The sequence below is a fragment of the Oreochromis aureus genome, linkage group 4 (genome assembly GCF_013358895.1).
Source record: "Oreochromis aureus strain Israel breed Guangdong linkage group 4, ZZ_aureus, whole genome shotgun sequence".
Classification (NCBI taxonomy): Eukaryota; Metazoa; Chordata; class Actinopteri; order Cichliformes; family Cichlidae; genus Oreochromis; species Oreochromis aureus.
Genome location: NC_052945.1, coordinates 33,648,154 through 33,663,644, shown reverse-complemented (window position 1 = coordinate 33,663,644; position 15,491 = coordinate 33,648,154). Strand labels below are relative to the sequence as shown.

Below are 15,491 nucleotides of genomic sequence, written 5' to 3'. Positions count from 1 at the left end.
TCAGATGACAAAAGAAATTATTGCATAGAAGTGACCAGAGGTTTGGTTTGAAATTTTGGCCTTCATTTTGGTGTGCTGCTTAAGAGAGGTCTGGTATGTCATCAACTGCAAGACTGTGAACTGTACAAAGTATAATTGTGAGTATAACTTAATATCATATATAACCTTTGACAAGCATTTCAATGTGTCTGTATGTGTAGAGAAGAGTGTTTTATGGAAAAGTAGTAAAAAAGTCTTGTGATGTTGTTACCATGACATTGCTACATGGCGCCTCAGTCTGCTTTGATCCAGTGGTTGCCAGAGCTTCTCAATAATTGTCACAGTGGCATTCACACTCGTATTTTCACACATACACACACACACACACAGTTGTGTGAATGGTTGTCTGTTCTGCTTGTCTAAACAATAACCATAGGGTATCCGGGACAAAAGGGAAGTGACAGGCCTTTCTGATTGGTCATGGCAGACTTTGACTGACATGTGATGGCAGCTTGGTGTTGGAGCGTGTGTGGGAGCTGTGCTACCTCACAGTGAAGTTTGGTGTGTGTGTGTGTGTGTGTGTGTGTGTGTGTGTGTGTGTGTGTGTGTGTGTGTGTGTGTGTGTGTGTGTGTTGGGACTGAGAACTCTGAAGATGACTACATTTCTCTGTCAAATCACTTTTAAGGTGAAGTTAGAATTAATCTGGTACTTTTGGTATTAAACAGTAGTGCACATTTAATGTGTACTGCTGTACCTAATTATGTGTTAAAAGCACACAAAATTAATTAAAAGCTATCAACAGAACATTGCAATGACTTTTTATCTGAACTATCTAACTACTGTGTTGAAGAGGTATCAGCACGCTTTGGGGTATGATTTGTTGTGGGGAATGGGGGAGGGGATTTCCTGGGGGATTTCCCAAGAAATCCTGATGGTGCAGCTGCTGTAATGGGTTGGAGAGACAGGAACAGTGCTTACTGAGAGATCAACCCTAACCTTGCCATCATTCACTGCATCATTTACAAGTTAGAGCTTGCAGTCAGTGATGCTGTAGAACAAGTTAGTTCACAGCTTTATTAAATCTCACACTCCCTGACTTTGCTGATGAGCTCAATAAATGTAACTGAATTCCCTCCTTCTCTGTTTGGACATTGGCAGATGTGGGTAATAGAGGAGACACACTACAGAAGACACTCCAAACAACAACAACAACAACAACAACGGTTAAGAACAGGGTTGGAAACTGTTCCATAAACTGGAATGATAAAAGCTGTTGTAACAATAGTTGAATGTCTGACTTGACAGAACTTACATGACTGCTAACTTTTTGCAAAAGTCTTTTTTTGGCGTGTCATTCAGTTAAAACAAAATCAGTGCGTGTCATTATCTCACTGTGCCACACTGTTAACTGGGGAAGCTCAGGTTAAGTATTGATTTTTGTCTGACAGGGGTGGAAACTCTTTCTTAAACAACTCGTGGAAGAAAACATTTTACATGAATTTTCCAGGGGGTAATTATAAAAAGTACACTTGATTGAAAATACACCACATCATAAATACTTCTACTCAGGAGGGCAAACTGATCCCAGCTGAATAAGGAAAAATAATCTAGCGCTGATATGCTGTCATGTCCACAGCTGTTTGTGTTCACAAGCAAGAATAATATTGGGTTGTCTAACTTTTCAAATTTGTCTTTTGCTCTCCTCCAGCCACCTTGACTGGTGGTTGGAGGAGGGAAATCAAGTATATACAATCCTGAGGGTTGGTGTGTATGTCTTCTTCTCCAAACTCATCTCTTCTACCAGAGGCCTGAGAGGATGAGGGCTCTGTGCAGTATCCACTCGTATGGCTGTTCAGAATTTAACATGTAATCTTGACATAACAAAAGGATGAAGAGGATGATGATGTACAATCAAGATAAAATAATAACTTTATTTACATAGTACTTTTCTAAACAAAGTACAATTAAAAACATTTGAAAACATTTGACATGTAAGAATATTATAAACTATACAGAAACATAAACAGAAATCTGAGCATGCCCACATGATGATGATGATGATGATAGTGTGTGTGTGTGTGTGTGTGCGCGCGTCTGTGTGCGTGTGTAATTTATGTGGGTAATACAGCTAATTACAACCACTTGTTAATGGCTGAGGTCTGCATCTCATCTCATGCAGTTTTACACACTTGCACACACACACACACACACACACACACACACACACACACACACACACACACACACACACACACACACACACACACACACACACACCACTGCAAGTCATTATTCTCTTCATAAATGTGAAGCCAATCAACCTACAACACAGAAGTATACGTGGCATACACACCCACATAGAGACACACACAAATATGCACCATCGTGTTCAAGCTAATCATGAGCCAGTGTTCATTTATAATCAATCTCAGTCACCTGACAGTAGCTGTAAATAAAACGAACTGTGTGTGTTTGTGTTATTTCGTATCCATCAATTTGACTGTGTTGCAGTCCACATACCTTGATTTACCCACTCGATCCGTATGAGTGTTTGTGCATTTGTGTGTTACACCCTCTGATTGGTTGTAATGTTTAACACATGGCTGTAATGGTGAAGTGCACCCCTTCAACACTCACACACACAAACTCACACAGTTTCTGTTTGTTGACTTCCACACAGTTTTGTTAAATGCCTTGCATAATGTTTGAAAAACTTACCAAGGGCATTTGACAGAACTCATTGGATGATAGTTAAAGAAAGTCACTATATTCTTAGCATTTTGTAGTTAACAACAGATGCCAGTTCTGCCCCTCTTTTATCCATACAAAGTTAAACTTGAAAATAGAAATCTAAAAATCAATATGTATTCATACCAGTTGCAATGCCAGCTAAAATACGGTCTTCAAAAATATCTTTCAAGATCATTCCAGATGACACTTGTCCTCACCCCACAAACAGCATATTGCTACCCCTCCCTGAGCCTGTTGTAAGGTATTTTCCTTACAATATAAAGCACCTTCAGGTAACTGTTGTTGTGATTTGATACTATATAAATAAAACTTAATTGAACTGAATTAATGACTCATAGATACCCTGTGAATATGGTATGTGCGCTCTGCTCATGATTTACATTTTATTTATTCTCTTGTTACTCTCTTCTTCGCTTTAAGAAGTACATACACTTATATGTCACATGGTCGCTAGTCTTCATTGGATTGCATCAATGTGGCCATTATCTCTCATGTGAAGTTACTTCTTTCTGATACATGAATGTTTTTTTTAATATTTATATATAAACAGTTACATATTATATGCATTCTATGTAACATAGTATAAATGGTGGAGGTCTTTGGAACAAATGTATAAATTATGACAAAGATAACCACAACTGGTACACATTATTTACTGCTACATTACTAATTTAAAAAGAGGAGGAGGATTTTTTTCCTTCTTTCTTGCGTGCCTCCAATTTCTCCTCCATCTATTCATTCCCAGATGGACAGATTGTCTCAGCGCTTACCCTCAGATCACCTTTGATCTGGAAGTGCTGTGATTGGTCCAAAGGTCATTCAGCTTTCTTCTCATTGGTTTAGAGGTTATTCAATTGGCCTTTGTAGGTCCCACCCCCATCCATCACTATCACCACGGCTTCTGTTGACACCGTTATTAAACGTCAGTGTGTGTATGTATGTATGTGTGTATCTTGTTTCCTGAATGTCTTTATGCTTGATAATTGCTTATGTTTTATGTAGGTAAAAACAATGTGCTGTCTTTCTAAATTCAGTCCAATCTGTAGTATAGCCCAGAAGACCTACCTGATTTTATAAAAATCAGTGAATCAGGACACTGTCAAAATTTCACATTTTTCCTTTAATTATAAATAAGTAAGTAAATTACATAAATTGCAGATAAATTGTTTTTCCTTACAGTACATTTCGAATATTTACAACAACATACATTTGTTTACATGTGTACAGTTATTTTGTTAAATCTCATTTATGTCAGGAAACATTTGAGTAAAATATTGTTTTTCATCATTTTGGAAAAGATAGTGCATAGTGGTTTTTGCCCATCTAGATATTTTCACATGTGGATGGTTTGACCAGGCACAGTATGGTGCTCAGTCTTGATACAAATATAGAAGTTCTACATTTAAAAATGTTCTCTCATAAAACCATTGGTAATAATTACCCAACGCTGTTAGGTGAAGAGGTATTCTGTTTCTGTATAGGTGAAGCATTAGCCGGGTGCAAGGACAAGCTAGCATCAGCAAAAACAGTGATGAAATATGACTGTCCTGTTTTATTATGTTGTTCTATTGTATGTATTGTATGTCATATATGGTATACAAAACAGAGGGACTAGCATGCTGTATGACTGAGTATAAAGCAAATGTCACTATAATGGCAAAGCTGTCTTTTACATGACAAAGTTTCCAAGTCAAAGTACATGTTGCATAGCTGAATTATAGCTAGCTATATAGCCCCCCGCACCCACAGGATATAGTGATAAAACTGATGCTAATTTTGAGGTTTGAAAAGAGAACTTTAGAAACCAACAGATGACCGTGGTAGCTATGTCTTTCTTTTATACTCTCTGTGGCTGACTCAGTTTCTGTATTCTGTATTGATATATCAATTGTCTCAAAGCTGGTCTAAGTTTAACTCCACTTTGCAACACTAACATCATTTCACCTGCTACAAGTAATAATAATAACAAGTAATAAAACATTTTTTCCTTTTTTTAGGTAAGGTTAGATCCAATTCAGGAAACTGGCAGCTTAATACATTAAAAAATGGCACAATTCATATTGAGCTGAAGAGTCATTTCTCCAGTCAAGTTCAGCAGCACCATTTTAGTTACGACTGTAGTTTCAGCCAGTTGGGAAATACTGTATACTCTCCATTCCAGTTCACTCCATAAATTGTGGGCAAATTGCAGCTTCATGTCACCATCAGCCTTAACTTCATGAAATCAGATAGCAGAGCAAACATATACTGCTGAGAGAGGAAAGAAGCAGCCTGCTCTCTCTGATTCCAAACTGGGCTGCATTCTGGGAATTAACAGCTAATTAAACTGGCGACCTTCTGTCTGTGTGTACGATCATTTTGCACGTGAGTGTGAATACATACAGAAATGACTGTACTCCCTCTTTGTTTGCATGTGTTCTAGAATATATTGTCTTAGACTGTGTATTAGTTTGTGTTTATTGTGCCTACTATAGAAAAACAGGTGATTTTTTACCTGGGGCTGAGTTAACTCAAGGGGTGCAAAGATATAATAAATATGAATAGCGTCTTTAAACTTCAAAGCTTTTCATATTTGCTATGTTCCAACACATCTTAATAAGGATTCAATCCTTTTTTTTAACCTACTCACAATAGCAAAGGAATTATTTTTAATGTTTAATAATATTTGTAAGATTTTTTTTTAAAGAAGAAGCTGAATTCTCCCATGCACATACTGCCTAGGGGAAGTATGTATAAATAGTATAATAGAAATAGAAATAGTTGCAGCACAGAACCCTGAGGAACCTTAGTGTTTGACGAAGACTCCCCCTTTACAAGGAAAAAATGTCTTTTAGTTTATTAGATAGATCTCAGCCTTTGAGACACTTCACTTGAGTCTATTGGGCGTTTATATAAAATAACAATCAACTGTCAGAAGGAAAATCTAATGAATGGATCGAAAGAATTTCCTGTCCCCTGAGGAAAGGATGATGTTGTGACAGTGTCGAGCCATAGATCTAGGAAAGGCTAGATGAATATTCTGAAGCAGTGAAAATCTATAATTTTTGAAATGGGGGAAGTATAGAACCACCAACAGTTTTCCTACCAGCCAAACTGCTGGGAATGAAGTGCTTTGTTCAGAAGGGAAATAAAGCAATTAGTTCCCTTCCTTTCAGTTTAGTTCAATTCAGTTTTATTTATATAGTGTCAGATCATAAGAACAGTTGCCTCAAGGTGCTTTACAATATAAAGCACTTTGAGGCAACTATTCTATCTACCATTATAGAGAGAAAACCCCAACAATCAGATAACCAGCCAGGAGCAAGTATTCAGCAACAGTGCAGAAAACTCTCTTTTAATCTCCATCAGATCTAAGGGAGGGTTTGAAAATATGTTCTTTCTTTCTGGTCCCTTTCAGCATTTTGGATCAACTGAAAGCTTGTCAGGGTTTTTTAGGACATCCTAATAACAATTAATTACAGTAGTCCAGCCTAGAAGTAATAAATGCATGAACTGATTTTTCAGCGTCACACTGAGACAGGACGTTTCTAATTTTAGAGATGTTGCACAAATGGAAGAAGGCAGTCCTACAAATTTGTTTAATATGTGCACTGAAGGACATATTCGGCTAAAACAAAGATTCCTCATAATGTTACCAATGCCAAGGTGATTATACCATGTTTCTACGATTTGGTAGGGCAGAGTACAATAACCTCAGTTTTATCTGAATTTAGAAGCAGGAAATTAGAGGTCATTCAGCCCTTTATGCCTTTAAGATGTTCCTGCAATATAACTAATTGGTGTATGTCATCTGGCCTCATGGATAAATAAAGCTGGGTAATAATGCCTAAGGGAAGCATGTATGATATAAATAGAAATGATCGCAGCACAGAACCCTGACAAATTCCATAATGTTTGAAGAAGACTCCTCGTATCCAAGAAAAAAAAACGTCTGGTAGATAGATCTGATTCAAACGACTGCAGTGCAGTACCTTTAATGCCTATGGCATGTTCTGATCTCTGTAATAAAATATTGTGGTCAACAGTAGCGAACGTTTCACTGAGGTCTAGTAAGACAAGCACAGAGAGGAGTCCACTGTTAGAGGCCATAAGAAGATCAGTTCTATCATCACTAAAGCTGTTTCTGTGCTGTGATGAGCTCTGAAATCTGTCTGAAAACCATAAAACATTCCTCTGCAGATGATTAGTTAGCTCTTTTACAACTACTCTTTGAAAAAGAGTAGTTGTATATTGGCTAAGACAACTCGGTCAAGTGACGGCTTTTTAAACAATGTTATAATTGCTACTAAAAAGGAATCACGCAGATGGACCTGCAAATAACTTTTTATTTTAAGCAGAAAAAAGGAAAAAATCAGAAGAAAAAAAAGATGCCCTTAGTCTGTCATTACTGCCAAAAAATAAAGTGAAGGATCGGACTATTCAGATTGTATTTGGAAGAAAAAAGGATTAAACAAATCTAAACAGCACATAGCTTGTACTCACTACAGCCTGTACATACTTATAGTTATAGAATATTCATAACATACTTCACACTGTGTACATTATAACATACCATAATAGACCCATTTCTGTAATATACTTACACATCTCTATTATTGCTAATTTATATTGTAATATATCTATATCACGACTAAAGCACTTTCTGGATGGATGCAAACTGCATTTCGTTGCCCTGTACCTGTGACATGTGCAATGACAATAAAGTTGAATTCTAATTCTAATTCTAATTCTATTAGAACATTAGAAAGGGTCTGAATCTTTCAAAATGCAAAGTATAATGTATGGGGTAGCAAAGTATTCAGAGAAAAAGGGGGCAATGGGGAGCCTGGGAGAGGGGATCAGATGAATAGAAGAAAACAAAACACTATCATCTTTTAACCTTTGATGTGATCAAAAGCCCAACAAGTTTGAGTTGTAGAGGACGTAGCTGGAATGTGTTTAAACGAACAAATAGTAAATTTCTGGTTGGAATCAAAATTATGTATAAAAGATGGATTTTTTTTATCCACCATGATGCCACTCACAGTTTTGGACTCACCATCACATAACACACATTTCTGCTTATTAGTCTGCTAATACTAGTAAAAGTATTAGCAGACTGTTGCTTAGGCAAGCCATTAGGCATTAAGCATATAGCTGATAATATTTCATTTAAAATATTATGACCAAGATTTATAAAATAGCCTTAATTCTTTATTCAATATGACCTTAAATGAGTAACTGAACATAGAAGTGTTTATAGAGCTCAAGTCAGAGAGCTGCTGCCCATAGACTTATAGGACCAGACGTCTTTAATAGCCACACCCACAGTTATAACCTTTTGATGGCCATTAAAAAAATTGCAGGTTTAAGACACTTTACTTTTCAGACCTGGATGTTTTTTCTATATTTTATACTGTCTCTGGGACAGACAGCTAAATGTAGCTGTAAAGGTGTCATTTTAGAACATGTCAGTGACACAACTTCATTTAATACATTGTTACTATAAAATAGTTCACTGAAGCTAGAGGTTTAAAGAGTAGAGCTTTAAGAAGCCATGGTGCTCTTTTCTAAAACAAAGCAATGGGCACACATGCTCAAAAGGATGTTGCATAGTAGTACAGAATCAATACGTCCATTGAATCTGCTTATCACACTCACACACCCACGCCACCCTATCATTGTCACCATAACATGAAGCTAATCCATTAACGTGTCACTATCAGAACTGATAGGTTTGTGTGAGAAAGTGTGAGAGCATGTGTGTCCGTGTGTGTTTATCAGCAGTTGCTATCACCTTAAATTCTACAACCTGATTTGGATCCCATAAATTTCATTTCTATTCTTTTCATCAGTAGCCCCTTCAACTGGGGTTTGGTGTGTGGAAATATGCCAAAAGAGATCAAGAATAAACCCAACCCTGAGGTAACATGTCATCAGTGCATAGGTGCTATCAGTGATTATCTGTCCAGTCCACATTGTCTCTGGCTTCAACACATTCTGACTGGCAGCTTGTTTTGGTAGAGATGTGGTGCTGAACAGTGAGGCAGCACCCAACCTCTTCTTAGCATACAGCTATAAATGACTTTTGACACATATACTGTGTAATGTTGAGATATTTTAAGTGAAATACCTATTTGACTTAAGTGGACATTTTGATTTATAATGAGTGGACACTGTCAGATTCATTAATCATCAGTTGCAGTAATTAATGTTCCTTTTGGAAATGGGAATCCCTTCAGGTAGTGAAGTTCAACCGAACTGTAGTCATTCATAAACTGTGGTGTCACATGTAGCCTTATTTAAAAAAAAGATTGTACTGCTGATGTTTGTTAATGTTAATGAATTTTCCCCATGGCCACTCTGAAACTGCGTCGTACATATACAGTAAATGTGATATACAGTACAAAGACGGCAAATTTCAGTAAAAAAAAATTATGCTAAAGTAGATGTTCTTCTAATGGACACTTCAGACTGGCTCCATAACTTTCACATGTTAAACTACTCAACTGCTCATTTGTATCCATTTGTATACTGGATACTTTGGTTTTGGTGAAGAAATAGATATGAATCAATGGGTTAAATATTTATTATTTAAAACAGTATCTGAATATAAGTCTACAGGTAACTAGTCTGCTAACACTTTGAAAATGAACATTAACTAAGGCTCATGACATGAGTCTTGACTGAAGCATAACTTTCAGCACTATATAAGAAACCTGGATATTCTTTACATCTCTGAAATGACTCTGACAGTGACCTTGGTCTCTGAGACTGGGGTCTGGGTCTGCCTGAAGGATTTCCATCCTCTTTTCTTTGTTTCTTTTGCTGCGTACTTTTGTTTTTCACCATATTTCATGTGTTTGTATAAATTGGTAGTGTTGCCATAATAGAGAATTTCCATTCTGGTTTGCCATAAAATATCTCCATGGGATCCTCCTCTTTCTCTTGGCTGATATGCTCTCACTCACTGCAGCCAATATAAGTGATGGTGAAACAAAACACCAAGCAGAGAAGGGGGAGGAGCCAAGAGTTTAGACGATGTGAGGGGAATAGTGTTTGCATAGACATGTAATTTTTGATGGGAGCAGGAACACAGGGGAGAGAAACTGAGTGTAAATTCACACTAATGTCAATCCAGTGCAATAACAATGTTGATATATATATTATCTGTATTTTGATCAGTCCACCCAGGGGAGAGAGTGGGAGTAAGCTTCAAAATTCAGCCTGAACCAATCTGAGAACTTAGGTTGACTGAACTTATGTAATGAAAATACTAAAGAAGGTTTAAAAAAAAACACCATTAAATATAGTTAGCCAACCTGAACAATCTGAAATTTTGTCACACATTTTTATGAAACCCCTTTTTATATACAGTATATTATGTTCATTTTATGTCCCCATGAATAGGACATTCTCCATTTTTGCTTGTTTCACATGTCATGTTCAACGTATGTCGACCATACATAACTTCACCAAAATTTGTATCTGTGATGGAATTTTGTAAATATTGAATGAGGAATTTGAAAAAATAAATGACTCAGGCCTGGCAAAAACCACCCGTAGGCTAGTGACTTCATACAAATAATTTTATTTGTACTGCACTTTTTACTGCATAGCTAATTATTTAATAAGATGTAAATATTCCAGCATACACAGAAAAAGAAAGCAAGAATAGGAGTCATAGTGAGCACTGCTAGTATATTTAGTAGAGTAAATGCTGCGTTCTGGACTAAATGAAGATGGGCTGCGAAAGGGTTTGGCAGAATAGTCCAAGGACAGTCTCTTTCATCAAACTGACCAGTTGTAATTGTGGACCAAATTAGTGATATGGTTAGCTGTAAATACACATGTATTAATGTCCTAGATTTCCTGTTATAATTTTTTTTTTTTTACAAAGAAAGCAGTGACTAAGACTTTTGTCACTGCTTTCCCAGTCAATACAAGCAATTGAAGCATTGAAAGGAAAAACAAGAAGTACTGGAGGTCTTAGTAGATTTTGATTAGTTAAACACTGGACTTTTAACACAGAGATACAAATTACTGTCTGCTGACCAAATGGTATATTCATCTCCTCTGCTCCATAATTAACCGATGTAACGTCAACTGTAGAAGCCCACTTTAGTGAGTAAAACACATGAATATGTCCATTCTGTCTGAGTGTGTTATTTCACACCGCTTCTCTTTCTCTGACCCTTTTTTTTTCCTACTCTCCGTCTACTCTTAGTATGTCACCAGCTTCCCACAATACTGGAGCTAGAGGGGGTGCATGATGACCACAGTGCATTACTTTCACGGCTCCACGCATCATTTTAGTGTCACATTCATCTATTTGTTGTGTGTGTGTGTGTGTGTGTGTGTGTGTGTGTGTGTGTGTGTGTGTGTGTGTGTGTGTGTGTGTGTGTGTCAGGTGGTACCTAGCCAGACCAGACCCTACTGGCCCTATGTCCCCTGACACACAGAGACACACACACAGAGCTGTGCCAGCTGCTCTCCTCTTCTACAGGGAATTGAATACACTTCTACCACCAGCTGAGATCACAGAGAGAGAGAGAGAGCATCTGTTCTTGAAGAGGGAAACTTAGGGTCTGTAATGTGTATGTGTGTGTTTCTGTGTGCACGTGCACTTGTGGTCATTGTTATTCGTAGGACTGTGCTTATGTCCCCATGTGCATGGACCTGTGCGTTTAAGTGTGTGTGTAGGTGTGCGTGTGTGTCTCTGCGTTAGTGTGAGGCTGTTCCAAAGGGTTACTTTGATTAATGCCCACCCTGCTTTCATTCCACTTTGCCTCAGAACAGAGAAAAAGCAAAACACAAAGAAAAACAGAGAGAGAGAGAGGGCTGGTGGGGTGGGGGTGGGGTGGGGTTAACAGCTCCTTATGCTCTGTTTCCCCCTCTTCCCCCACCCTTTCTTCTTTTCATGTGATCCTCACTTTCTGTCAGAGCTGATTGATAGTCGAGACAATGATTGGACAGACGTACAGAGAGAAAGAGAGAGGAAGGGAAAAGGGGTGGATAAAAATAGAGAAGAAAGACGGGAGGTGGAGTTAAAGTGAGAGAGAGAGAGAAAGAGTGAGAAATTCAGTCAACCAATCATGTTCCAGGAAAAGGGCTGCTTTACCAATGGTGGTGAAGAGAGAATGGTCGAGCAAGAAGAGGGTGGACCTTGATCGCCCTCTGATAGACAAAGAATCGAAGCGAGAGAGGAGGGAGGGGGAGAGGAGAGATTTTGTTATTAAGCTTGTCACATATTTAACATCAGTAAATCTCTCACTGTGTTTTGATTGTTTCACTGTGTGTGTGTGTGTGTGTGTGTGTGTGTGTGTGTGTGTGTGTGTGTGTGTGTGTGTGTGTGTGTGTTTGTAATAAACTTATTCAAAGGGCATATTATGTTTGTAACAGAAGTATGCTATTACAATGAGCATGCATCATATGTCTTAAGGTGGTAAACACAGATACACATGCTTTAGTCGTGGTTACAGAGCTGTACTGTGACTGAAACACTGCTCGTGTTATGTCTGCTGACATCCACCTGTACACAGACTGATCATGTTTTACATTATAAATGGCATTCTCAATTCTAAATAAATAATACAAATATTATATATTAATAAATAATATAAATAATTAAAGGAATTGCAGATTATGGCTACTTGTTATGATCAGAATTAAATAAATGGGTTATTTTAAAATATAAATAAAGAATTAATTACACTTCAGATATAGTTAATGTTCATTATGAATATATAAGATAAGAATCATAATTATATGTAAATTATGATTTTATAATTAGAAATAATTACAAGTATAAATATTAATAATTTTGCTTATGCATATAAGTCTGTATGGGCAGAATGTTGGTATAACAATAACTTGATGATAACACTAACAGCACACAAATAATAAACAGATAATTAACTAAAAAAAATTTTAAAATGAATTACAGTTTCACTTTTTAAACAAAGGCATGTTATTTTTTACCTACCAATGTGCTAGAAGTATGACTTCATACAGAAATTGGACAGATTTAGATGTAGAAAAAATTTTTTAGAAATAAGAAAAGTGATTATTAGATTTAGATTTTTTTTCCATTTTTTTAGTTTTAAAGACAAAAAATCATAATTACCACAAATTTGGGTCAAATGAAATACAACTAAGTTATTTTTCTACGTGTTTAAAATAAACTACATTTTTTGTGCCGTAAACTTGCTCAAAAAATTCTATTTGGTCAAATTTTTTCTTCTTGACTTGTTTTGGAGCAGATTAAATGGCTCTTTGACCCTGTATAAAATACACAAACACACACACACAACTGCACACACTTCCCAGTGTGCTGTCCTTATTGAATTAGAGAACACATGCAGAGTGGCTTGGCTGAGTGGGAGCAGGAGGGTTGGTGCAGTGACGGCGCCATGCTGCCTGTCTCCCTAACCCTTCCTCTTCTCTCTCTGTCTCACTCTCTCTCCCTCTCACACACACACACACTCAAAGATGCTAACTCTCTTAGTGTTATAAATACACAGAGACACACACTGGCCAAGCACTGGGGCATACAGAGTTGGCTTTGCTTGGTTAATGTAATTTGGAGGACCAGTTCTGTGTGGAAAGCAGGGATCAAGCAGGGGTTGATGACTGCCTGGGTACATCTACCAGACTTCAACAACCACACATAATGTCAGCAGCTGCTTCTGTCCTTCGATTCATCAACTGAACTGCAAGAAAAATTTGCAAAAACAATTGTATTTTATTGAACTAAACACGAAAAGGCTCATAATCATGAAACAAATGTCTGTATTGTAAGTCCATACTGAACACTAGCACTTCTTAGAAAAACATGTGTGTGACTAAATGGTCAACAAGGATTAAAAATAATGTTATATAAATGTGAGAGTATTTCATTATAGAGTGTTTTTGACTAAGTCCCATTTAACCAAAGAATGCTGTATTATATGCACTTTAAGTGCCTGTGAAGCCAGAGTACCCAGAGGAAACTGATGTAGGCCTGGCGAGAATATGAAAACTCCACTCAGTAATTTTAATTTTTGCTGTGAGACAAAAGTGCAGACCACATGACCACTGTTATAGTAGTTATGTGGTCAGCACTTTTAGTACAATTTGCCCATGACACTGCCGTGACAGAAGCAATCTAGAAACACATACAAACAATGATCTAAAGTAACCTCTCAGTTCTCTGAAAAGGCTGAGAGAAAACATTATTTGATACTTTGAACTGAAAGATGGACAATACTATTGTTTGCTAATTCATCATAACCAAGTAAGCTTCATCTTCAAGCCAAAATCAGAAGTGTTTGCAGCTAACTTATTTTTAAATATTATTATTTTTACATTTAATACTTGCCTCTGCCTTCATTCAATCTTTTTCTTGATGTCCAAAATCATGTTACAGACTACAATGCTGCCTGACTGCATTCTTCTCTGCAACCACCTTGCAGTTCTTCTATCTCTTTCAGCTTGGATCTAATACATAAGATGTAGTCCAACTGTGTGCACCATCCTCCACTCTTATACGTTACACTATGTTCACCCGTCTGTGTTCACCACAGCCATTTCCATCCTTTTTGCTAAATCTGTTATAATTTGTCATTTTCTGTTTAACACCATACCTACTCGACACCTCCTCATTACTTCTGTCTATCACTTCATCCAGGTTACTCCAGAATTCCTTTTTCTCTTCTAACTGACAGCATACATACTGACAGCATTCAACATGATTCCTTCAATTTCCAACTTTAAACTCATGATCCTGTCTGACACTCTATTCACTTCTACAATAATATTCACATATTCTTCCTTCAAAATTACCCCTCCTCCATGTATCTTCCTATGTAGACTATGAAAAAACATCTTGAATCCACCGCCAATTCTCCTGTGTTTCCTTTCCTCCTGGTCTCCTGCACACGCAGTATATCTACATTCTCTCTATCATATCAGTCAGCTCTCCCTCTTTGCCAGTCATAGTCTCTGCATTTAAAGCCCCTACTCTCACCACCCACTTTTGCTCCCACTCTCTATTGCTAACACACCTTGCCCTTCTCCTCTTTCAGTTACAAACTGGACAGCCAACAGTACTGGAGCCAGATGCTGTTAACCCATGCTGGAACTGATCTGGTATATAATATTCATTCTTTATGATCTGTATGTTTGATTTGGTCAAGGTTTTATACCAGATGCATTTCCTCATGCAACACTCCTAATTTATCTGGGCTTCAGGCTGGCACTAGGACCACACAGTCTTGTGCACCAACCCCCGAGATACTGGGGTTCAGTAACCTGCCAAAAGACTGAAGACTGAAGGAGCCCAGAACTGGATCACCAACTTTCCAGCTGTTAGACCTCATGAGCTACACCAACCATAAAGTTTTTAATCATTGAACTATATTTGGACAGCTGTGTTGACTGTGATATGATTTTAACTGTTCTGTTAGTGCTTCTAAATTTACATACACTTTATCTTTAAATCACATTTCTGTGTAACATGTGGAAACATTCTTACCTACAGTTCATGTAAAAAAGGTGTTTATGATAGAGAAATGAGGTCCCTAATACATTTAATATACATAGCAAACATCTTCCAATGTATTACCACCTTCTGGAGTAATACCAAGATTTTTGTCTAAAGCCCATGAAAGCAAAGTCAGAAGGCAAGCAAAATTATTACTGGGACCACAGAAGGACATGCACTGCAGCACTGAACTGCTTCAGACTAACCAGCAAGGCTGCGTGTAAGAATGCTAATGTCAAATCTAACATTAAGCAGACT

General features: G+C 37.3%; 1 long non-coding RNA gene across 1 annotated transcript; it reads left to right on the top strand.

Moving 5' to 3' along the window:
- Nucleotides 1-15,073, top strand: LOC120439809. Its single transcript, XR_005612787.1, has 3 exons — nucleotides 1-137; nucleotides 14,776-14,839; nucleotides 14,942-15,073. It is a non-coding gene; the product is annotated as an uncharacterized LOC120439809 (long non-coding RNA).
- The last annotated feature ends 418 nt before the right edge of the window (nucleotides 15,074-15,491 follow it).